General features: G+C 41.0%; 2 long non-coding RNA genes across 8 annotated transcripts in view; one reads left to right on the forward strand and one right to left on the reverse strand.

The window, feature by feature from the left end:
- The window catches only part of LOC120369375, a 102,945-nt gene that overhangs the window by 5,044 nt on the left and 71,748 nt on the right, over window positions 1-26,153 (forward strand). For 5 of the 7 annotated variants that reach the window (XR_005583118.1, XR_005583122.1, XR_005583123.1 and 2 more), the window contains exons 1-2: window positions 7,803-8,099; window positions 25,462-25,540. The exons of 1 other annotated variant lie outside the window; for it this stretch is intronic. This is a non-coding gene — a long non-coding RNA (uncharacterized LOC120369375). Of the gene's footprint in view, window positions 1-7,802; window positions 8,100-25,461; window positions 25,541-26,153 lie in introns of those variants that run through there. One more of the 7 variants, XR_005583120.1, reaches the window with a different exon arrangement.
- LOC120369377 lies at window positions 1,409-7,704 on the reverse strand. The gene is made up of 3 exons (XR_005583127.1): window positions 7,582-7,704; window positions 5,529-5,598; window positions 1,409-1,563 (listed from the first exon to the last, which is right to left on the reverse strand). It is a non-coding gene; the product is annotated as an uncharacterized LOC120369377 (long non-coding RNA).

Here is a 26,153-nt window from a genome sequence, read left to right on the forward strand (position 1 = left end):
GGTACTGCAAAAAAGAGACTTTGTGACTTTGTGAATCTTGAAAAGGTTTCAGAGTAGCAGCGGTGTTAGTCTGTATCCGCAAAAAGAACAGGAGTACTTGTGGCACCTTAGAGACTAACAAATTTATTTGAGCATAAGCTTTCGTGGGCTACAGCATGCATCTGATGAAGTGGGCTGTAGCCCACAAAAGCTTATGCTCAAATAAATCTGTTAGTCTCTGAGGTGCCACAAGTACTCCTGTTCTTTTGGTGAAATTTAATTCTCATTGTTAGAAACGTGTGTCTCGTAAATCTTCCGTTTCTGTAACTACCATTATAATGTTTTTATAGACATTTTGTAATGTTATACTATTCTGGGTCATGTTGAAAAATAAAGTTTAAAACAGTTCAATGTGAGCGTTCTCATGGAATTTGTGAAACTTCTTAATCACGTTGCTGGCACAACACTATAATGCTCTGCTGTAAGAGGATGTAACATATTTAATTTCAGTGTAATCTTTTCAGTCTTTTTTGTTATGTGTTCCTACAGTGCCTACCACACTGGGGCACTAGCCTTTGAATGTTACCACAATAATACAATATTTGTACACTTAGTGATATGCATTTTAGCTGATCAGCTGTAGTTTCTAAAAATCTCCGCTAGGGGTCTTCAAGGACCATCATTCTTTAAGTGTGTGATGATTTCTCCTAAGTGAAGGAATGTCTGCAGCAGTTGTATGACATTTGATTGAGTGGAAAAAGCTTCTACCGTTGAAGTACCGAGTAGAAATTACTGATTATCATTCAGAAAAGTTCTTGATTATTTACTTTTGTAGGGTGCATGCTGTTCCAAAGGAACACTATTACTTTAAAAAAAATATCTTGGAAATCAATTCATTTCCTACCTTGTGACTAATAATATTAAAATTAAAGCATTTTAAAAATACAGGTTACTTGTCACCATTTATCTCTGTTATATTTTGCATTATTCTACTATGACAAGGAAGTATCAGTTAAATCAGTTTCACTTTCAAGGTTTTAGTGCAGCAATCTTTGGGCTTCAGATATTACAGGAGAAAGTTTTGATTTAAAAAAAAGTTTTTCCGTGTTTATTTTTAATTACAAAACCATTTTTAGTGGTCTTAATTTTCATAAAAGTAAGACTTCTGTGTATAACCAAAGTTAAAAAGAGAATCAGAAATAATTCTTCTGGTGAGAGAATAACTAAAAATATTGGTCTCCTCTAACAGTAAGGACCCAAATCTTTTGTAATGTGAATAAACAAACACCACCAGATCCTTCTTTGTAGTTGCTTTTACACCCTTTTTCTGCAACACAGAATTTGGTGTAGCACCTTTATTAATAAATATCCATGCAGAACAAAGCTATTCTTCACATGCCTCTGATGCTGGAATCAAGATGTCTATGAAAGGGTTACAACTAAAAGAGAAACACCATCATTTGCAACTGTAATATAATGATGGAAGTGAGATTCTTTCTGGTACTTCAGTGAGTTTTTTGCTGTACTGTATATTGTGGTAATGGGAAAATGGGGCCTTCCAGTCGGGAGCACGGTCCTGTAGTGCTGTACAAACATGGGAAGACACATGAAGAGTTTACAGTTTAAGACAAGATGACACAGGTGAGCAGTAGTAACAGGAGCAAAGGATGATGGTATTTGTTCTGTTTCTTTGCATTTGGTGAAGCTCTTTAATAAACCAGAGAGAGAAGGAAGCGAAAGAGAGACAAAGTAGCTTCAGGGATAATACTGTTAAAATAAAACAATTCCTTCTGTGATTCTTTTACAGTGTCATATATGAAGGGTAACAGTAGAATGAGTGTGGGGGTTACCTAGATTAGCTATGGCTAACAAATCAATGGTACCGAATAATTTTAAAACGTTTGTTTTTGTTTTTAGAGCGGCAGCATGGTCCACTACACAGCATGGGGTTAGGGAGTCAGCAGAGCTGCTGACTGACTTGGAGCAGATCAGCTATATTTGCTTCAGTTTTGCCATTTGTAAAATGGCTTTCTTTGTAAAGAACTTTGAGATCTAATGGGTGAAAAGTGCTCTATATGAGCTGAGCATTGCTATTAATTATGGAGGTGAAGGGTAAATGGAAGGATGAGTTAATAGGAGCACAAAAGAAAAGGATGAAAAGGGAAGAGGGCTATTGAGAGAGAATTATGGAATGGAGGAGAGAATGAAGAGGAATATAGAGGTTGCGAGAGTGAGACTACCAGCAGACAGATGCATAAAAAGGAATGAGGAGCAAATAGCCAATCAGCAGACAGTGAAGAACAGACAGAGTTCTATTTGTAGAATGAAGTCTGCTGACCTAACTGGTGTCTATCGGTTCTTAAGGTGCCTCAGATACCATCACCTCATTGTACTTTGGCTCCCAGGCATCCATGTGTCAGTGGGGTTGGTTCTGCCCCTAGGAGTGCTAGGGTGGAAGAGGCCACACGTGATTAGACAGGATGGTCTGCTAGGGCCTTGTACTCTGGGAAAACATTATATTAGTTTAGGAGAAGCTGTTTCAGCCATGTTAGTCTGGATCTGTAAAAGGAGCAAAGAGTCCTGTGGCACCTTATAGACTAACAGACATTTTGGAGCATGAGCTTTCGTGGGTGAAAGTGGGTATTCACCCACAAAAGCTCATGCTCCAAAACATCTGTTAGTCTATAAGGTGCCACAGGACTCTTTGCTGCTGTTTCAGCCACAGGACTTTTCAAGGCCAATTTCAGATACTGGACTTTATTTACCATATGTCTAAGTGTAAGCATCAAAACCTGATCTTGTACAATCTGGAGTGCTCCAGCATTTGATACGTGCTAGATTCCCTCTTTCATTAGAGCACCCAGTTATTCAATTATGAGGCACTGCAGTGACTGCTGGATATTAAGTGCTTGTGAACTGGAGCCCACAGATCAGGAAGTTGGAAGTTGATTAGGGAAGTTGGATAGCAGATCAGTGGAGTGACAGGTCACATCAGCCAAGATTAAGGAGGCCATCAAGTAGGGAAACCCACTTCACTTTCAAGCACTCATAACCCAACCCAATAAGATGTTAAAACCCACGTGCACGCCCTGTGCCAAATCTCTTGATCCCCCTCACCACCAGCACACACAGCTGACAACTCTCCCCTGCCTTTGTAGTACAACAAACATCTTCTTGACCACCTTGTTTGCTCAGAACTCCTTCCTCATAATAATAAGCACCCTTCCTAATCCTTATCTGCAAGTTGCCCAGTCCTCTCTCCCTTTACTGTAGATGTGCAACCGAAAGAACTCTGACAAGGTTTTGCACATCTTATTCTTTACATAGGACCCTGCAGAACCTAGAGTTGACATGGGTTGATTGTTGAATTGTTGATTAAGATGTACTGACTGGATGTGACATGTTTTACTCATCAAGTATATTTTACTGATTCTGCTGCATATTTTAGTATTTGAGATCTTACACACTACTAATTAAACTGCATACTTTGATGATCCATTTCCATGATGCACTAATCCAGCTGCAGACTTTGATGATCTAGTTAGATATTATGTAGGATGAGATTTTAGATACTCTGGCAGTCAAATTGCATACTATTAAGCTGCTTACATTTCTATCCACTTTATTAACTGTGCTCTGTTCTTTGCTGACTGAGCTGCAGTTTTTTGTTAGCTACACTATTAATCTGGTACATATTTTTCCCATATATTATCCAAAATATGTATTGATGCATGATTGGAGATAACATGGCTATTGCTTTCTGTTTGTTTACCAAAACAAAATACATGCTAGTATATGCTAAAAACTGACTGTTATGCTAAACAATTTTCTAGAAATAAAACAATAAGTCTTGAGGAATTTTTTTCCTTAGCAAGTATCAAGAGCAACAAATTAATTTAATTTTGTAAAACCTGCAAGAAAAGTTAAAATAGCAAACTAATTCATGAGACAGTGTTCTCAGTAAAACATTGTCTTAACTCAGTACTTGTGAGAGGAGGGGTCTTGTGGTTAAGGAAAATTATAACAGCCAAATAAAGCTTTTGGAGCCATGCTGCTGGTGCAAAGCAAGATAGCTCAGGGATCCTGATGTCCATGTAGTCTGCAGAGCATATATTGCTCTAGCTGCTACATATGTAACATAATCCTAGGGAATTCTTCCCCTTCTGTTTTTGCAAGTTGGCTTTGCTTTTTAGACTTCTCTTTGAGAGATTTGACTGAAAGGCATTATAGTTGTGCAGCAGTGTTACTACATTTACTTGTTTCTCGTTATGTTTTTCCGAAAGAACAGACTGATTCTTTGTCAGAATTATCTTTAAGACAAAAACAAACCAAAAAAGAAGAAAAGTACATTCTACATGGAGAGCACCCTGTGACTGAGTGCATTGTCACTAATGGGGAAGAAGTAGGCTTGAGAAATAGTAGGGGACTCAGACAGAATCCCAGCCTGCTGTCCCCCATGTTAGGGTTGAAGGCTGGAGGTCCTCCCTTCCATCAGTGATGTATGAGTTAAAGATGTGGCCCATGGAGGCTGATTTTTGTAGGCCTTCATATATGTAGCAAGACATCACAGGGAAATAGTCTATCACATTAGCCATCTTTCTGGGCCTGCATCTGGTAAGGAATAGTAGGAAGATGGGGTTGGAGACTCTCCATTATGAGAGTATATCGTTGATGCTGGAGTTAAGGACAGCGAGAAACTGGGGAAGGAGGGTGTCTCACCAACTCCATGATGTAGGCTATCCTCTCAATGGTACTGTCAGATTTTATCATGACTCTCATAATAGTTGGTATTTTTCCTAAGTCATTTAATGGTGTGAGAATGTCCGCTTTCATTTTTAAAATAAGTATGATTCTAGCCTTCATGGTTTCAGAGAAAAGCTTGAGATTGTGACCCCAATGGCCCAAAACATGAAGGCAAATAAAAAGAACCACAACACAATTATTTTGAAACATCTCAAACATTTTAAGCCAATTTCATGATGGAGTGTGGGGGTGAGTAGGGGATGGTGTCTGCCTCGTGGTTTTTGAGTGTTCGGGGGTGGCAAGTTTAGTTTCCATTTGGTAAATACTTCTTTTAGGCTAATGCTGTTCTAAATCACAGTTTTTGGCTCTGGGTGAAATGAAACTTTGTTTGGGTCCAGATCCTGTAAGAAACTCCATGTGGGTAAATGCCTTTATTTGGGTGGAAACCCAGTGACGTCAACGAGGCTTTGCATGGACACCTGGGACCCGTGGCATGGAGTCAATTGTAGGAGCCTAATTTTGCCAACTCTTCATTGTTCTATTCCCATTTGGGGGCATCCTGGAACACTTGGTAGCTGACTCTGACAAGACCAGAGGTACCAGACAGCTAGGTATCTCACACACACCCTGGATCTCCTCTGCCAATGTGTACTGAACTGAACATAAAGAGTCTGCCTGTCACAAAAGCAGTTTTAAGTGATTTAAAGGTGCAGAAAAGAGAAAACTAAAGCATAATAAACACTGCTACATATACCGCATTTCTCATTAATGACTTTTTTTAGAAAGGAAGACATAGTAAAAATTACCTTTTTAAATTGTGTACGTCATTGTGTGGCAAATATTTTCCCAATTTAGATTTCTGGCTCCTCCTAGAAACTGTATGAGGAATAGGTTGATTATATAATGTATAAATTAAACATCTTTCTAAAAGAGGAAATATTAAAGTGTAATCCTAGTCAGGATGTGCCTGTCAGCAGGAAGCTTCCTGCAATACCCAGTGTTTTCAGTGTGGAATTTTAGAGTGGGAGGGAAGTATTTAATTGCTATTTACCTGTCTAATGCTGCCTTTGACACACATGATGAGCCAGCTTCATTTGACTGTCACCTCCTTAGGAGGCAGAATTCTTCAGCCCACACTTTGCTTAGCATTGACTATTTCTTTATCTACTCTTTGTGCCTTTGCATTTTGCCTGGACTGTGCATTTTCAGTTAAGCACTACTTAAAGACAGGCTCCTCAGTTGTGGCATTGTAGGAAAGCCCACATATCCTCCCACACAGCGCCTTCCTCAAAGAGAGATGGGGATGCCTATGTCTTTGAAGAAGCACTTTTTAAACAAAAGGGATTCCCCTATGTGCTGATGTGCCTGACAACTTATTTCTTGCCACACATGTATAGCTATCATAGTGATGTGTCTAGCTACATTTGTCAGCTCTTCAGTGTGACCACATTTCAGGACCATCCCCCAGCTCAGCTATATAACTTCAAGTTGCCTCTAGGGAGGGCTGGAGAGGGGCTGGGGGCAAGACAACGCATATGGGAGGATTTTGACAATTTAGCACGAAGGAACTTGTTTTAAAAGGTGGGGAGAATTGTGAGGTTTTTGGGAGTGGGACCATGGTAGTTTGGGGAACATATGAGATAGGCATGTCACTATCATCTCTCCCTTTATTTGAGTCTCTCTTTGGATCTTGGTTCCCCCAAGCCCCTCTCCCATTTTCTACCTCATTCATTATTAAATGGGGTCAGCAGCTAGGACCAATACTCAAAAGGGAGACAGGAGTTAAAATAGATAGGACGGAGAGATTCGGAACTATTATAACTAGTGACAACTTTGTGGTCACATTTTCAAAGGAGCCTCAGCATAGCCTTTATATCTTCACCCACAATTTTCTACTTGTACTTGGCTGTTAGATATTGAACCTACCTGATTTGCAGGGCAAAATCAGTGACTTTTTAAAAAGTGTTGAAAGGTTATACAGGTAGGGCCCCAATCTGTGTATAGACATTTTATTGCAAAAAATAATTCCCCTTCTGTATATTTTCATAATCTTATTTACATGCAGACAATTGACCCAGATATGTGATCTGTTATGTGTCTGTATGCACAACACGTGTTCACTAAACAGAGGAACCACAATCACTTCTGATGTTTTAATTAGTTAAATAATATGCAAAGGCATTATTATTTAAAAGAGAAACCATTGATACCTGTATAATAAGAAAAAAGGAATGTATACTAGTGTGGTGTTCCTGGATTAGTCAGGCCTCTTATTTTGGTTTTAAATGCAAGAAGATTTTTCTTCCTGTTTTACAGACTATCAGTCTAAATCCTCTGAACACTTCTGAGGGCAGAATTTTGCCCATAGCAAATAAAATAATATTTTATTACAGCTAGTTCAGACTAAGAATCTGTCGATTGACTTTATTGGGCTTTGGATCAGGCTCTAAACGAATAATTATATCTATAGCATTATACTTCTGTTCTATACAGTTAATTTACCTAAGGGAGTTGATGCGGAATGAACGAAAGAAAGGGTTCTGAGGATGGGGCATAGGCCAGGCAGTATGACTTAACGTTGCCTCGTCCATGTGTGAGATGTTGCCAGCTGAATTTCCATAGTGTAGTGGTTATCAGATTCACCCCAGTTGGAATCGGAACTGAAACATTGCTGCTTTCATTCCTTCCTCTACGCGTGGTGACAAACTAATATTTGGTCAGCTGATATGTTGAATTTTCCCCTTAACTTCACCACAGCCATGTGTGAGATCCATTCCTATTGTTTCACTAGGACTAGCTTTTTTATTTCATTTTTCCCTTGTTCCCCCATTCAGCAAAGGACATATGGAACCTCCTCACCCAGCTCAGCAATCTGGTTTCCGTAGTCAGGGGTTTCATTTCCTCACTGCTCAGTGGGGGTCAGTTCCTCCCGCCCCCTATACACAAACGCAGAATAAACAAATACAAATTAGGCCAGTTTCAGCTTGGTGAGGCAGTCAACTGACAGAGGCCTACTCCCTGACATCAGTCCATAAAACCAGAGGTACTAAGACAGTGACTTCATAGAGGCCAGGGTTTGACATCAGCCAAGAAGCCTAGAGGAGGAGAACCACTAACCTCACAGAAGCTTGGGCCTTAACATTACGCTTTGAAGCCTAGAATCTTACTGAGAACCTTTTACTTAGCTCTTTCTCTCGGCCTCCTTTCCATTTCTGCTCCGAGCAAGAGCTGCAAGAATGAGGACATAATAGAATCATTCAACTAACCAGAAAAGAGACAATCTTCCCAGTGGGTTCTGTGAGGAATCTTTACATTCCTCTCTGTATTGCTGGAGATCCCAGCCCTGGTGGGAGTTTTGCCTAAGGTCACAACTGCAGGTTTGGATGTGTAAACTCATTTTTGTTACATCTTACATAAAATGTTATGGATTTTAAGCTTTTTATCTTGTTTAGTTCCACAAAACGTTTCTAGGTGTGGAAGGGGTCAAGTTAGACAGTGACTTGCTTTAATTATTCTTGTGGTTGTTCACATTATGACTTTCAGCAGGAAAGAGCATCTAAATTTGATTTTTCTCTTGAAGCTCATCCTGTGGAGTGTGAAAAATTGGAGCTGTGCTTTTGGCTGCACAAGATAGTTCCACCCATAAGGAGGGAGTTCCTTCTCTGCTACTCTATTTTTATAAGAAACCTCCTTAATCTTTTAAAAAGCTTTGTCCAGATTAGATAAAATGGTTGCAGTTATGCTGTTTGCAGTTTATATGCGTTAGCTAAAATTAAACTATTCTCAACCACACCTCCCATTCTAGACAAATACAAAGATTACATAGTTTAACTTGATTGAGTTCAGTTTGTTGAACTATTAACAACAATGATTTATTCTTTGGCATTGACTCTCTTTCTATTTATGAATTGTCCGGAAATCAATCATGATTTTGACAAATATACTTATTTGTATTTGTTCAGCAAATAGTTTTACAAACATATTTGGGTCCCTGGAGTCACAATACAATTGTAGCACTGAAAATGTATGTGATAGATTCACGGAAACAGACAGGGAGGAAAGCTGAAAACAAGTCAGGAGTCCATGATAAATATAAAAAGTACAGGCTTTCAGACTCCAAAAAAGTACATTGATTTGACTAATAAAAATCACATAACAACAGGCATATTAAATGCTCGCCCATTCAAAACAAACAAACAACAACAAAAAAACCCTACCACCATCCAAAAACAAATAAATCAAAATTAGAATAAACCAGCTAATATTTAGGAGTTTGCCACTCGTCAGTGGGAAACTACAGTGCTGCCAGTGTTACAGTTTATTTGTACTGCAGTATTGCAAATTGATAAATTAAACAGTAATGAGTCACCAGGACCAGATGGTATTCACCCAAGATTTCTGAAGAAACACAAATAAGAAATTGCAGAACTACTAACTGTGGTACGTAACCTATCATTTAAATCAGCTTTTGTGCCAGATGACCTGAAGGATAGGTAATGTGACTCCAATTTTTTAAAAAGGCTCTAGAGGTGATCCTGGCAATTACAGGCCAGTAAGCCTAACTTCAGTACCAGACAAATTGGTTGAAACTATAGTAAAGAACAGAGTTATCAGACACATAGATTAATATGATTTGTTGGGGAAGCGTCAACACACTTTTTATAAAGGGAAATCATGCCTCACCAATCTATCAGAATTCTTTGAGGGGTCAATAAGGGTGACCCAGTGGATATAATATACTTGGACTTTCAGAGAGCTTTTGAGAAGGTCCCTCACCAAAAGCTCTTAAGCAAAGTAAACTATCATGGGATAAAAAGGGAAGGTATTCTGATGAATCAGTAACTGGTTAAAAGACAGGAAACAAAGGGTAGGAATAAATGGTCAGTTTTCAGAATGGAGACAGGTAAATACCCGGTAGTAGTGTCCCCTAGGGATCTGTACTAGGACCAGTGCTGTTCAACATATTCATAAATGATCTGGAACAAGAGGTAAACAATGAGGTGGCAAAATTTGCAGACGATACAAAATTACTCAAGAGAGTTAAGACCAAAGCAAACTGCCAAGTTCCAAAGGGATCTCAATAAACTGGGTGACTGGGTGACAAAATGGCAGATGAAATTCAATGATGATAAATGCAAAATAATGCACATTGGAAAACATAATCCCAACTATACATTAAAAATTATGGGATGTAAATTAGCTCTTACTGCTCAAGAAAGAGATCTTGGTGTCATTGTGGATAGTTCTCTAAAAACATCCACTCAGCATTACGAGCAATTAGGAAAGGGATAGATAATAAGACACACAATATCATAATGCCATTATATTAATCCATGGTACTCCCACACTGTAAATACTGTGCGCAGTTCTGGTCACCCCATTTTAAAAAAGATATATTAGAATTGGAAAAGTTACAGAGAAGGGCAACAAAAATTATTAGGAATATGGAACAGCTTCCATATGAGGAAAGATTAAAAAGACTGGGGTTATCATCTTGCAAAAGAGATGACTAAGAGGGGATATGATAGAGGTCTATAAAATCATGAATGGTGTGAAGAATGTAAATAAGGAAGTGTTATTTACTCCTTCAGATAACATAAGAAGCAGATGTCACCCAATGAAATTAATAGGCAGCAAGTTTTAAACAAAAGGAAGTACTTCTTCACACAACACACAGTCAACCTGTGGAACTCATTGCCAGGGAATGCTGTGAAGGCCAAAACTATAAAGGAGTTCAAAAAAGAATTAGCTAAATTCATGGAGAATAGATCCATCAATGGCTATTAGTTAAGATGGTCAGGGCTGCAACCCCATGCTCTGGGTGTTCTAGCCTCTGACTGCCAGAAGCTGGGAGTGGATGACAGGGGATGGGTGACTTGATGACTGCCTGTTCTGTCCATTTCTTCTGAAGCATCTGGCATTGGTCACTGTCGGAAGACAGGATACTGGGGTAGATGGACTGTTGTTTTGATCCAGTATGGCCATTCTTATGTTCTAGTAGTGTTTGGAGACTGCAAATGGTGTCAGGGACCCACTGTGCTAGGTATTGTACATACAGATGGTAGGAGATAGTCTCTGCCCCACAAATCTTACAGTGTAAATAGACAAAGCAGAGAAAGGGTGGGAGGCGAAACAGAGGCAGAGCAAAGTAAAGTAACTTGCCCAAGGTCAAACAGCAGTCAGTAGCAGAGATGAGAATAGACCTCAAGTCCAATGGCCTATCAATTAGATCATGTTGCCTTCCTTGCAGTACAGCCTTCCTTTCACCAGATGGTGCTCTGTAAAGGTATAAATGGCAGTGATGACATACTCCTTCACATGACCTAAACTGGAGCCCAACAGGTAACATCTTGGCTTCAGTGAAAACTCTGCAAAGCAATACTGCCCTACAGTAAGAATGCCAAAGTCTCTATGTTTTAAGATAAGAACAATTGGAAAAAGGAAGGAAGAAGCCAGCTCTACACTCTGCACTCTCCTTCTCTATTTGCCCCCTGAAACTTTACATATATTCAATAAGGGGTTTTAATACAATGAACATACAGCTTTGAATGAGCCCTTTGACAGCTCTATCCCTTGGGTTTCCACATTGTTTGAGGTAACTTGCTTTATCACATGTTGTTGTTTAAGTTGTTGTTTGAAATCTTGTTGTAGGCAGTGCTCTTTAAAATTTTTGATATTTCATTCATTCATTCATGCCCGTCACCCCAACCGGGGTATGGGCCGCCAACCACAGATCTCCAGAGTCTTCTATCCTGGGCCATTCGCTCTAGCTGGTTCCAGGTATAGCCCATTTTTTTGCTATCAACCTGAAGGTCGCGTCGCCAGGTATTTCTTGGGCGGCCTCTTTTCCGCTTGCCTTGGGGGTTCCACTGCAGTGCCTGTCTGGTGATGTTGGTTGGCTGCTTATGAGTGTATGTCCTATCCAGCCCCACCTTCTCCTTCTAATTTCTTCCTCTGCTGGGAGTTGATGGGTCCTCTCCAAGAGGTGGATGTTACTGATGGTGTCTGGCCAGCGGATCTGGAGAATCCTTCTGAGGCAGCTATTAATGAAGGTCTGGATCTTCCTGGTGGTTGTTTTGGTTGTCCTCCAGGTTTCAGCTCCATACAGTAAGACTGATTTCACGTTGGAGTTGAACAGTCGAATCTTTATTTGCCAAAGACAGCTCTCTGGAGCTCCAGATGTTCTTGAGCTGTAAGAAGGCTGCTCTTGCCTTACCAATCCTTACTTTGATGTCTGCGTCTGTGCCACCCTGCTGGTCGATGATGCTACCTAGGTAGGTGAAGGACTGCACTTCTTCCAGGGGGCTTCCATTCAGTGTGACTGGGTCGTTGCTGATGGAATTGATCCTAAGGATCTTGGTCTTGTCCTTGTGGATGTTGATGCCAACCTGTGATGACGTGGCTGCCACTACGTTGGTCTTCTCTTGCATCTGCTGTTTACTGTGCGAAAGGAGTGCAAGGTCGTCGGCAAAGTCCAGGTCATCAAACTGGGTCCACAATGACCATTGGATTCCATTCCTACGCTTGTAAGTGGATGTCTTCATAATCCAATCGATGACGAGAAGAAAGAGAAGTGGTGACAACAAGCATCCTTGTCTGACTCCGGTTCGCACCTGGAAGCTGTTTGTGAGCTGCCCTCCATGGATCACTCTACAGTGTATGCCGTCGTATGAATTCTTGATCAGGTTGACCACCTTTGCTGGGATGCCATAGTGCCGAAGGAGCTTCCAGAGGGTCTCTCGATCCATGCTATCGAATGCTTTCTCATAGTCAACAAAGTTGATGTACAACGAGGAGTTCCACTCCATAGACTGCTCGACTATGATGCGGAGCGTTGCTATCTGGTCCGTGCATGATCTGTTCTGCCGGAAACCTGCCTGTTCATCTCGTAGCTGTGGATCGACGGCATCCTTCATTCTCTCTAAGAGGACTCGGTTGAAGACCTTCCCTGGCACCGACAGGAGTGTGATTCCTCTATAGTTGGCACAGTTGCTGAGGTCTCCTTTCTTGGGGATTTTGATGAGATATCCCTCTTTCCAGTCAGCCGGAATCACTTCTTCTTCCTATATTTTCTCAAAGAGGGGGTACAGCATTTCCACTGAAGCATCCAGGTCTGCTTTCAGGGCCTCTGCTGGGATATCGTCAGGTCCAGCCGCCTTCCTGTTCTTCATCATGGTGATGGCTTTTCTGATCTCGTCTCTGGTTGGTTTATCGCAATTGATTGGGAGGTCCTCGTTGGCTGGGTCGATGTCTGGTGGATTTGGTGGTGCTGGTCTGTTCAGGAGTTCCTCAAAGTGCTCCGCCCATCTGTTCATCTGTAGTTCTATTCCTGTTATAGACTTTCCCTGCTTGTCTTTAACGGGACGTTCTGGCTTGCTGAACTTTCCAGACAGTCGCTTGGTATCGCACAGCTGTTTCATGTTACCGCTGTATGCTGCCTGCTCTGCTTCTGCTGCCAGTCCATCCACATAATCTCTCTTGTCCTTCCTAATATTCCTCTTCACTGCTCTGTGGGCTTCAGCATACTCTTTTGAGCTTTGGCCTTTGCTGCTCTAGTCCTGCTGTTGTTGACTGCTGCCTTCTTCTTCTTTCTGTCTTCTATCTTTGTCAAGGACTCTGCTGTGATCCACTCTTTCTGCTGGTGTTTCTTAATTCCAAGCACTTCCTGGCATGCTGACCTAAGTGTGTCTCTCACTTTCTGCCATCTGTTGAGTACACTGTCTTCCTCTTCTTCAGACCGATCCTGTAGTACTGAAAACTTATTCTTCAGCGTCAATCCAAAATCTTCCTTGGTCTTATGGTCCTTCAGAAGGTTGACGTTGTACTTCGCTCTTCTGTCTGACGCGTCTATCCAGTTCTTCTTCAGCTTCAGCTTCAATCTGGCCACCACTAAGTGATGGTCGGACGCCACGACTGCTCCTCTTCTAACTCTAACGTCCTGCAAGGATCTTCTGAACTTCTTGCTAATGCAGACATGGTCGATCTGGTTTTCTGTCATGCCTGCTGGCGATACCCAGGTACTCTTGTGGATCCGCTTGTGAGGAAAGATGCTGCCTCCTATGACCAGGTTGTTAAGTGCACACAGATCCACAAATCTCTCTCCATTCTCACTCATCTCTCCCAGAGCATGGGTCCCCATGACTTGTTCGTATCCTGTGTTATCAGGTCCAATTTTGGCATTAAAGTCTCCCATAAGGATGGTAATGTCTTTGTCTGGGAGAGTCTCTAATATTTTCTGGAGTCTGTTGTAAAAGTAGTCTTTGTCCTCCTCTTCACTGTCATTGGTTGGAGCGTAGCACTGAACCACATTCATCTTAATCCTCTTCATTTTAGTTCTGAAGGATGCTGTGATGATCCTGGGACCATGTGCCTCCCAACCAATCAGTGCTCTCTGTGCCTGCTTGGACAACATGAAGCCTACTCCCTGTGTGTGGTGTGCGTCGCTCTCTTCATGTCCTGAATACAGCAACAGCTCTCCTGTCAACAGTCGTCTCTGTCCAGCTTGCGTCCATCTTGTCTCGCTAATGCCTAGTAGGGTCAGGTTGTTGCTCCTCATCTCTGCTGCAACCTGCGCCGTCTTTCCTGACTCGTACATGGTCCTCACGTTCCATGTGCCGATGGTAATCCTCCTGGCTGCAAGAAGGGTGATCGGCTTAGTGGCTTCCTCGCGGCTTTCACCACCCAGCGTCATGCATCTTCGAGTTGAAGACCCTTCTTTTTCTAGGCTAAAAGTCTCTGCTAACTCTATTGTTGGCATTTCTGTAGCAAGCTGATTTTTACAGGGTGGAGTTGCTAGCCCCACGCCCAACCCTCCTCCTTTACCCTGACTTGGGACAGGCAGATGGCCCCAAAGGACCTCTCTGGTGGAGTTTTTTGATATTTGGCATTCAGTATTTGGTCTGGGTTCGGTCACTTACCTCACATGGTGTGCAGTTTGTTCCCTGCCTGGATGATATAGTCATTCTAAAGAGAAACAGTGACAGGGAAAAAAACCATTAGCATATTGAGTCTCTCAGGGAGAGTGGGTAGAAGATAATTTAGGGGAAGAGATGTAGGAGCTAGGCAAGTCTAGGATATTTTAAATTATTTCCCATCATTTTTTTTACAAGATGGATAAATGCACATAGCCAAATATAATTCTCTCTGTTTGTATTTAAAAATACAACCACAAAAAAAAGCCCATCCGGAGCTCTGGGCTCCTTGCCACCAACTAAAAACATAATATAAAAAATATTATCAAATATACATGGACTCCAGATTTTAAAATAGGTGGGTTCCTCCCTGACTTAGCAAAAGAGAAAGCTAAAAGCTAAATTGCTGTCTACAATAGTAGAGTCGGATTCTCTGGTCTCCCTCTGCAAGCCCTCCCTAGTTTGTGGATCTGGCTGGTGGAGGATTTTCCCTACATAAGGTAATTTTCTAGTGTTGTAGAGTCATCATATTATCTCCTACATCTTTTCCCCCACCCAACATAGGGGGCAAATTTGGGGAAAAGGGCTTGTGGCAAAGGCATCTCTATGGCTCAGATATCCCCCCTCATAGCCCAGCAATGTTCTTTATGCTCCTTGCCAAGTTTCCCCATGACCTCCGCACCTGCATAGAGGAATCATCAGTTCCACTGCACATGGATCCTTTTGCAGGGGCAGGATTTGCTGCATAGTGAATGTTACTCCATTAGTTGAAAAGGGGAGATGACTGGAAGGAGAAAAAAACACACCCGCTAGTTGCTGGCACTGAAATACTTTGGATGGCTCTAGCAGCCAGCCTTTGGCTATCAGACAGTGTAAAAAGAGCATAACTAGTTGAAGTTGAGATACTTCTATTTCCTCATAAGATTCACTTCCTTAATCTGTAACTCTCACCAGTGAGTTTTTCTAACCATCAATATGACAGTACAGCAATATTGCCTCATCAGTCATGATTTACTTAATGTTTTCTGAATTTAGTAATATTTGATTAAAATTTAATGTGAACATATCATATCATGCCACATATATTATTGCATCCATTAATCAGGTAACCATAATAATGAAATGTCAGAAGATTGGATGAAAAAGGATTTGAAGTCTTGATATATGTTTGTCATGGTTCTGAGTGATTAACGAAAAAAATCAAGTCAGTTGTGCAAAGATCCATTAATATACATTTACAATCTTCTGTGTACTGTATCATCAGATATTTTTAACTTTAGTTAAGCTTGATTTTTTAATTTACTGAAAGACACTAAATATTAATAATCCTGAAAAATATATAGTATTCTATTAACTCATATAATGCCAGAATGATTCATAACTTGTCTTAATGCTTTTGTAACAAAATATGTACTAAAAATATTGTCAGAGTTAATGGATCATTTTTTTTATAGGTGGAATAACAAATGCTTTATGCATGGCTCTATAAACCTCAAATTAAACAATTATATTAAAATAAATGTTAGGCAATATCTCTAGGCACTTTTTAAATGTGTAAAGGTACATAAGATCTAATCTAGCAAAGCACTTAAGTCCATCCCTATTCACTAAAATATTTAAAAACATGTTTAGATCCCCCTGAAGTTAATGGGATATAACCACATGTTTGTTAAGTATCACCTTATTTGCTGAATGAGTATGGACTGATAAATTGAGGCCTTAGGCCCTAATTCAGGAAAGCACTTAAGCATGTGCTTAGTTAATCCCTATTCAGGAAAAAATTTAAGTGCATTCGTAAGAGCTTTCCTGAATTGTAGCCTTAGTGCCTAAGACCCTGGTTGTACAATTGGATCCACACAGTTAGTCCCCTTTTTTGAGGCACTGAAGTAAGGGGAGCTTTGTGCAGGGGCAGGAATCTATCAGCACAGAACCAGTTTCAGGACCTGGCCCTATGTTCTGCAGGTAAGTAGAGCACATATAGGTCTTATGCTGTATATATTCTTTCCCCCATAACTCAGCACAGAGTAAAACCCTAATATTGTTAGAACACAAACATTACATATACAGAAGATGAAGAATGTGTAGGATTCCAGAGGCATCCATCATGTAGCCATTTAGTCTCTGATTCTTCACAGATTTATGTATATGCTTAACTTTACACGTTCTGAGTGCTCCCATTGGCTTCAGAGGGATTAATCACAGTGTGTCAAGTGAATCCATACAGGATCAGAGCCCTTGTGAAGTTTACTATTAGAAACCTTCCTTTTGCCTCCCACCTTCCATTAACTTTTCACAGGAATTACAATTTTTGTGGGTTATTTTCTGTGCGTAAGGCAGAAGACTAGAAGCTAGCATTGCCAATTTTGGTTGGACGTATTCCTGGAGGTTTCATCACATGACATAATCTTTAATTAACAAGCTTTAATTCCTGGAGACTCCAGGACAATCCTGGAGGGTTGGCAACCCTAACTAGAACTTTTTGCTGTAATTATAGCAATATATTAAAATAACTTAAATGGCCCCTTTTAAACATTTTATAAAAAATGGGATGAAGTTAGTTTTTGAATTTACTACTTTCAAGAGTTTACGGTATTAAACTGTATTTAACTGGAAGTTGTAAACTGAAACCTTAACTGCTTTGGAAGGCTGCTTAAAGGTCTTAATTAAACTGTGGAGTTGATAATCTAAGCAGTGCTGTGTATCAGCATCTGGCCAGGCATTGATTTCTACTTGAATCACAGGAGGTCTCTCTGTTAGGTGATTTCATGAGGTTATTCCTTCATCATTCTTCACTGGGCTAAAGTTGGCAATGTGTTATAGACCAGCGGGACACAAGTCCATCAACAAGATGGGGTATATAGATAGGCCTGCCATTTACCAGTTGACAAAGAACATTGAGAATGACATGATCAGGATCTATGGACACTGTAGTCCAAATTCAGATGAAATAAGATGGTGCAACTGACTGATGTCAGCTGAGGCCTATTCTGTAAGAGAAGGTGAAACTATTCATTGGGGTAAAGGTCTGAGATGAGACCAACATACACCCATATGACTTGAATTTATTTAGAAACAATTCCATTTGTATAGTCTATCCTCTCTATTCCTTTATTACAAAAGGTATTGGCATGATCACAGGATCGTTGTAGAAGAGTTTACCTGCCTCTGCTGCTTATTTCCCATGAAAAGACCCTCATGCTACCCTACACGGTCCAGAAGGCCACAAAATGTGCTTGAGTCTCCAAACCTGTAGTGGAGGAGAGCAGTTGAACTACTGCATTCTTTCTCAAATACAGCTATGAGTGAGAGGCTGGGGTCCAAGCATTCTCTGCTTGTAGCAGAGTGCTCAGGGTTATTTTACTTAAATTGTGTCCATTTTTCAGAAGTGAGAAATTCTTGCTTTACCTTGGAGCTGCAGCATGTTTAAACAATATAGATGAGATTGAAAGGTATAAATAAACTAGTGAGGTGCTTATTGACAATGCATCTAGTGACTAGATATGATAAAATAGGAGTAGCCCAAGGTTGGCTCACCACTCTGTGCATTTTATAAGCATCCCCACATGGGCCAAATTGACAAGATAATTGATTAAGCACCAGATGATTAACTGATTAACAAGGGTGATTCAGCTCATCAGCTGAGGATAGTTTATAGAGAGACAGGAGGTCGGGGGAAGGAGAGGTCAAAGGAGCTTGGGATTTTGGGGGTGGGAAAGTGCTCTCTCTGAGGAGACAGTAAAAACTTTATGCTGTGGGAAGAAGCACTGATGTAGAATGTTGTAAATAAAGCAGATAGTGTAGAACTCATCATGGGAGTGTATAAGGGCTCACTGCAGTGAGGAATCCAGGGTGAGAGAGACCTGTCCTGTGACACTGTGATTTGGATGAGGGGGAAGAAAAGTACAACTTGGTTTGAGAAATCACAGAAAAACTCATCCTGAACCCTGGCTGTCTGTTTAGATGACTGACAAGGAGGGATGTGATGGGATGACAGCTGGTCTGTCATGTATCAGCAGAGGCATTTGGGTCCTTCCCTTTAGCAGAGAAGGAATGTGTTTTCCTGAAAAATTGAGCTTGGCTGTGTCAAATGTTTGCCCCTTTCATTTGGCATGAGAAACTTCTCTTTGCCCCACCCCCCAGTTCTGTAGGTGATTCTGTTCTTAGCTAGAGAAGTCTGTCCTTTGGCAGTGTCAAAGCGTGTTACTTTAACTTGCTCTGATATTCAGGGTTAATGGTGCTTTATTTTTTCATAGCAGTGTTATGTAAATATAGCTGGGCCTGATGCTGACTTAATTAGGTTTGGTGAAAGCAGCTAACTCACATCTTCTAATGTTACAATTGTTGGCCTGTCTCTTTCTGGCAGTCCCTAATATGATGGATGAAGTGTTATGACTAATCACAGGGATCTATTAATGTGAACCCATGTAGAAAAAAGCTTATAGGTCTCTCTCTTCCTGTCATAAGCCACCTAAGAAAGATTTGCTTGTGTTCCAACTTTATGTTGGCTATTAGGACCTAAAGTGTTTTTACATGTCCCAAAAGTAAACTTATATTGTATTGATTGTTACAAGCTGAAAAGAATGCCCATTGAGCTTCAGGTTTCAGAGTGGTAGCTGTGTATATACTGCTTACTGTATTTTTCACTCCATGCATCTGATGAAGTGGGTTTTAGCCCATGAAAGCTTATGCCCAAATAAATTTGTTAGTCTATAAGGTGCCACAAGGACTCCTAATTGTATTTTCATTGAGCTTCAGTTCCCATTCCTTATAGGTTCTTATACTGCTCTTGTCACTGTAGTATCTGAGCATCTCCCAGTAGCACACTAAGACATGTGACTAACCTCTGTCGTGTGGTTTGTTCTGTCTCTCATTCTCCCCCCAGGGATAGAACTGTATATGTAGTGTACATTTAAAAGACAAAACAGACACAAAATCCTACATGTTGCTCTGTGTTTATGGTAAAGAAAGCAGCAGTGCTTAGTTTGTGCCAGAGCTGAGCCCGGCAACTCTGGGCTTGCTGCGTCAGTCATGAATGTGTTTTTAAAAAAAAAAAAATTACTTGAGCCCTGATACCTCTTTCATTGCACAGTAAGCACTGAAAGGCGGGTTGAAGAAGAGTGCTTTGCAAGTGGAGGGGGAGGTAATGAGGCTTGTGATGGCCCTTGTATGTGTGGGAGTTCATGCCACAGTCTCAGGCCATGTCTACAGTACAAAATTATGTTGACCTAACTTACATCGGCATACAGCCGCCACAGTTATTAAATTGCTTGTGTGTGCATGCTTGGCTCCTTGTGTTGGTGATGCAGGCCCTCACCAGGAGTGATTGTATCGTCAATGTGAGGCATTGTGGGACAGCTCCTAGAAGCCAGTAACAATTGATATAAGCAATGCAGCATCAACACCGACCCTGTATTGACCTAATTACATCAACCAGGACTCTATGCTGCTCAGGGAGGTGGTGTTACTAAATCCGCATAGAGAGGTACTTACGTCAGAAGGAGCCAAATTTAAGCAAAGATGTTTCTACTGCTAGGTCAACACAAGGCATCTTACGCTGACCAAATCGTATTGTGTAGACCAAATCTTAGACTACCCACCGAGAAAGCTCTGACTTCTGTGCAGCTGTGACTTACCTTGGTGGTAGAAATTTCTATGGTGCCTAAGGAGTGCAGTTACAGTACCTGAAATGTCAAAAATGACAAAGGAATCTTACTGTCATGCTCTTTCTGCCAAACTGCTGATACAAAGGGCTGTGGGAGGCAAGTAGGAACACTAAAGCCTCTTCAATTGTTATCAGATAGCTGTTCACAGAAAGGTCTTCCCAGAGTTTGCGGTATAGAAAACACAACCCACACATCATCATTATTCATGCTTTCAGCTTAAGAGGCTTGTTTTCCACAGATGTGCTCTTCCTGTTTGCCATTTGTAACTGTGGATTGTTTAGTTGAAGAAAATGCGTCATCTAACTATGAAGTGAGACTTTTAGCTGATTCATGAACACCTTTTGTTAACGAAATCATAAAAAGAAATACCATAGTCCAGGGTGATGTATAGGTTCAGCTGTATTCTTGCTCAGATACTGTATACTTGTAAATGAAGGGTAGAAAAGAAATAATTAGCAGCTATGCAACATGTTTTCTTGTAGCATTTTCTACCCATCCTCAGCTTACAGAAAATGAATAAAGCAATGAAAAAGCGGATGTAATTGCTACACACACAACTCCAACCTACCTATACAGATTCTACATTTATCTTGGGTTTTTACATGATTAGCAAAAATTGCTGTACATGGCATGCAAAGTAGGCAATCTCTATTGTTCAGTAAGCTCTTCGTTTCAGAAAATTTGACAGGTTTATTTATAGAGGGATGGAGAGAAGGAACTGAGTCAGATACAGTAATGTGAGCGAGTCAGTAAATCAGTATACAGGACCATACACACAAGACTTGTATTAATGCTAAAATCTTGCATGATCATGAGTAAACAATTACTCAGAAATTACCTTATTAATTATCAGATGTATTTCTTCTTGTTTCCCCCCCTCCCACAACATGCATTAAAATGACCATTTCCTCTCTAACTTTAATAAAGGTATCCTCAAGGGTAGGGATTTTTAAGATTTGAACAATGTTTTGAAGATGTCACATCTGATTTTGAAAAGCAGCCTCCATTTTTGCCAGTGGCATTCAGTGCACTAATGAACTGATGATCCCCTTGACGTGTGTGTACCTGAATGCACCTGCCTTTTGGAATTCACACCCTGCAGAAATAAGACTAAGTATGAATCTGCCATCCTCAGAAAAAGCTATAGGATGCACCTCTTTGCCCAGGCCGCCTTATCTGAGTAAGCTGTATTTTTTGGGGGGTAACTTCTATACTGCAGGGGAGCCTGATGTTTGGTTTCTGCTAGTGAGATCTTGATGATGTCAATTGAATCCACGCGAGCTGTTCAAATATCATGGTGATGGACACAAAATAAATGTTTTGAAATTAGTTGCATATGCAAATGCTAAATGCAAATTGTGACAGCAACAATGAAGGCCAAGCTGAGGCCTTTAAAAATCTGGCTTAAAAAGTAATTTATTCCTTATTTAATTCTCTTTATTCTCTGAAGAGTTTCTTTTGTTTTTAGTGTCTCTTTAAACTGAACTTAACTAAGTAAGTATTAAAACTGCTTTCCTTCACCCAATTTTAAGAAAAATTGCCCAAATAGGAATCACATTCTATCTATATTAATCACTGCTGCATTAATTGTTGGTGTCATGGTGTGCTTAGAAATCCTGTCCCTTTAATAGAGCTAATGTGGAGAGGCAGGAAAATCAATGACACCAGCTCTGATACACTGACAATATATGTACCTGTATTGGGGTGGGGCTGGAGAGTGAACTCTGGAAAAAACTTCAGATGATATAACATACAGCAGCACCAAGCATCAAGAAGGCTCCTTTCTGGTGCTCCATACACTGCACTGGTTCCCAGTCCGTATCACAACAGCTGAGCTCCTTAGAGGCACTGCAAATAATTGTGCCCAGGGTAAGCCTTGTAGGTGCAAGTAATGGAGTCATCTCAGTGGTTGGCCCACAGCTATGCAACTCTCTCCCATAAGCTATGGGAATGATCGCGCCCCTCACCACCTTCAGAACAAAATGAAAGATCCATCTGTTTGCATTAGCTTTCCACAATAACTTCCTTGAAGGAGAATAAAAGAGAACAAAACCAAACTGTTCCTCTCACATCTTTGCCATGCACACTTTGTTGAAGTATCACCAGGTAATGGGGGTTGATTGCCTCTTTAATCTTAGCTGTCCTCCGGTTCTATGGTTATGGGCACATTAAAAATGCCTAGATACTCACACTTGTCACTAACACCACAATAAGTGTGTCAATGAATTTGTGGTTGTCATGATTTCTAGCTCTTATAAAGCACTTTTCATCCATAGATCTCAAAGCACTTTACAAAGGAGGTCAGCATCATTACCCCCTTTAGACAAGCAGAAGCACAGAAAGGGCAAGTAACTTACCTGCTGTAGGCCAATGGTAGAGCTGGGATTGAACTCAGGGCTTCTGAGTCCCCGGGCAGTACCTCATCCAGCAAACCATGCTACCTCCCTGTATTGTGGTTGCTAGTGCTGCATATGGTGTATAGTTAAGGTTAAGATTTTGTCCTGGGTATTTTTAGTAAAAGTCATGGATAGGTCATGGGCAATAAGCAAAAATTCACAGAAGCCTGCAACCTGTCCCTGACTTTTACTAAAAATACCCGGGGGGACTAACAGTCCAAGTCATGCCACCAGGGCTGAAGCCAAAGAAGTCATGGAGGTCTGTTAAAGTTATGTAATCCATGACAAAAATCATATCCTTAGCTATGGTTATGTTGTTCATCCTTGAAAACTAGTGTGGCTATAACTAAGAGGCTTTTTTTTCCCAGTGGAGTTACTTTCTCTATTTTTTTGCATGTGTGAAATGCGTTGATCAAACCTACCTATATATGTGTGGATATTTAGGCCCCAATGCAGCAAAGCACTTTTAAGGATATGGGCAGTCCCAGTGGCTTCAAAAGTACTATTGAATTCAATGGGACTACTCACATGGTTCAATTAAGCTTGAGGTGAAGTGTTTTGCAGATCAAATCCTTATAATATGTCCATATAGACACATACTTCATTTCTGCTATGTATCTAGAAATATATCATACCCTATATGTATTGAGGACATCTGATTATTTTCAAAATATGTGCAAGGTTTTTTTTAGCGTTGGTTTCACTTAACAATCCATCTAGCTTCCAAGCTGTTGAAGCCAGTGAAAAATCCCCAGCACATTTTTTGTTTATATAATTCAACCCTAAATGACACTGGATTGTCTGAATCATTGATTCATATTTTCAATCTTTCTCCTTTTACTGCCTCTTTGTTCTGTCATGTGCTTTCTTCTGTTCTGCCCCCTTTTCTGTTTATATCCTCTAAAATTATCTATCGAAGTTCAGGCTACTCTCCATTGTAGCACCTGTGCTCTCTAATTTCTGCCATGCAAAATAGCTTTAGATGGGGAAGATGGGAGAAAGAAGAGGGAGGGGAATATATAGCGAACAACAGGAAGTCAAAAGCACAGATGTAATATCTGATCCTGTCAGTTATAGGGAATTGTATTAATCGACTCTGCAGTAAATATACTAAGGATTGTGAATGAGTTTCTGTGATAAAATTGCCTTCCTTATAGAATCATAGAAGTGTAGGACTGGAAAGGACTTTGAAATGTCATCTAATCCAGTTCTCTGAACTCAAGTCTGGACTAAGTAATAACTAGACCATTCTGACAGGTGTTTGTCTAACTTGTTCTTAACCTCCAATGATGGAGATTCCACAACCTCCTTAGCCAGTTTGTCCCTGTGCTTAACTACCCTGACAGTTAGGAAGTTTTTCCTAATGTCCAACCTAAATCTCCCTTGCTGCAATTTAAGCCCATTGCTTCTTGTCCTATCCTCAGAGGTTAATGAGAGAAATTTTTCACCCTCCTCCTTGTAACAACATTTTATGTAACTGAAACCTGTTATCATGTCCCCTCTTAGTCTTCTCTTCTCAGACTAAACAAACCCAGTTTTTTCAATCTTCCCTAAAAGGTCATGTTGGTATTAATCATTTTTGTTGCTCTTCTCTGGACTTTCTCCAATTTGTCCACATCTTTCCTAAAATGTGGCACCCAGGACCAGGGCCGGCTCCAGACCCCAGCGCGCCAAGCGCGCGCTTGGGGCGGCGTCCCAGCAGGAGGGCGGCCGGCAGCTCCAGCGGACCTCCCGCAGGCATGCCTGCGAAAGGTCTGCTGGGACCGCGGCTCCAGTGGACCTCCCGCAGGCATGTCTGTGGAGGGGTCGCTGGTCCCGCGGCTCCGGTGGAGCATCCGCAGGCACGTCTGCAGGAGGTCCACCGGAGCCGCGGGACCGGCGACCGCTAGAGCGCCTCCTGCGGCGTGCCGCCCTGCTTGGGGCGGCGGAAATGCTAGAGCCGCCCCTGCCCAGGACCGACACAATACTCCAGTTGAAGCCATATCAGCGCAGAGTAGAGCAGAAGAATTACTTCTCGTGTCTTGCTTACAACACTCCTGCTAATACATCCCAGAATAATGTTCACTTTTTTGCTGTTGCAAGTGCTACACTGTTGACTCATATTTAGTTTGTGATCTACTATGACCCCAGATCCCTTTCCTAGGCTATTACTCCCCATTTGGTATGTGTGGAACTGATTGCTTCTTCCTAAGTGGAGTACTTTGCATTTGTCCTTATTGAATTCCATCCTATTTACTTCAGACCATTTCTTCAGTTTGTCCAGATCATTTGGAATTTTAAACCAATCCTCCAAAGCACTTGCAACCCCTCCCAGCTTGGTATTGTCCGCAAACTTTATAAGTATACTCTCTATGCCATTATCTAAACCACTGATGAAGATACTGAACAGAATCAAACATAGGACTGATCCCTGCAGGACCCTACTTGATATGCCCTTCCAGCTTGACTGTGATAACTGCTCTCTGGGAACAGTTTTCTAACCAGTTATGCACCTACTATAGTAGCTCCATCTAGGCTGTATTCCCCTAGTTTATTTATGATATGGTCATGGGAGTCAGTATCAAAAGCCTTATTACAGTCAGTCAGGATAGGTGGGAAGCTATAGCTGTGGTATATCTGCAAGGCTTGTTACCCTGTCAAAGAAAGCTATTAGGTTGGTTTGACAGGATTTGTTCTTGACAAATCCACGTTGACTGTTACTTATTACTTTATTATCTTCTAGGTGTTTGCAAATTGATTGCTTGATTATTTGCTCCGTTATCTTTCCAGGTAGTGAATTTCCTTATCTGCTGATACTTAAGCTACGCACAAGCAAGAAAGTCACCCAGTTTCAGGAAGAGATTCCATTGTAATTATGTGTTTGCTTTCTCATATTTTTAATATAGACACAGTTGAGTTTCAAATATCTCTCTATCTAGATAGAGAGATTTATATATTTACTAACTATATACAATCATGCAAGTCCAGCTTGCATATATACACTGTTGCTCTGTTGAGATCTGGTGACTTCTGCAATGGAAGACAGGGAGGCCCACTAGAGGGCTCCCAAATTATTTAAAGGGTTATTTCCCAATTCCTATACACTACAGAAGACTTTAGCAGTTATAACATAACCCCTATGTATTTCCTATATACATAGGGCTTTGTTATGTGAAGTCTGAGCATTCTGGTTTAAAGTACTCGCATGTGATTTATTTTAGCTGCCAGTAAGTACAATGAAGTCTATGGTAGATTATGTTGCAACACACAGTGTCTTCAGAAACAGAGTGGAGTGTGACCATTGCACCATCCTCCAGCTGGGTGCCAACAAGACTAACTTAGTGGCTGTGTTATGGCTGTGTGGAGATTGCAGGTGGAGAACCTTCCACAATGTGTCTGTTGCCTAGCACCAGCTGCAATTGTAGCCTCAACCAGATCTTGGTAGTGTCATTGTAACCAGTTGCTGTTTGAGGGCACAATAA

This window comes from Mauremys reevesii, linkage group 7 (assembly GCF_016161935.1).
Source record: "Mauremys reevesii isolate NIE-2019 linkage group 7, ASM1616193v1, whole genome shotgun sequence".
Taxonomy (NCBI): Eukaryota; Metazoa; Chordata; order Testudines; family Geoemydidae; genus Mauremys; species Mauremys reevesii.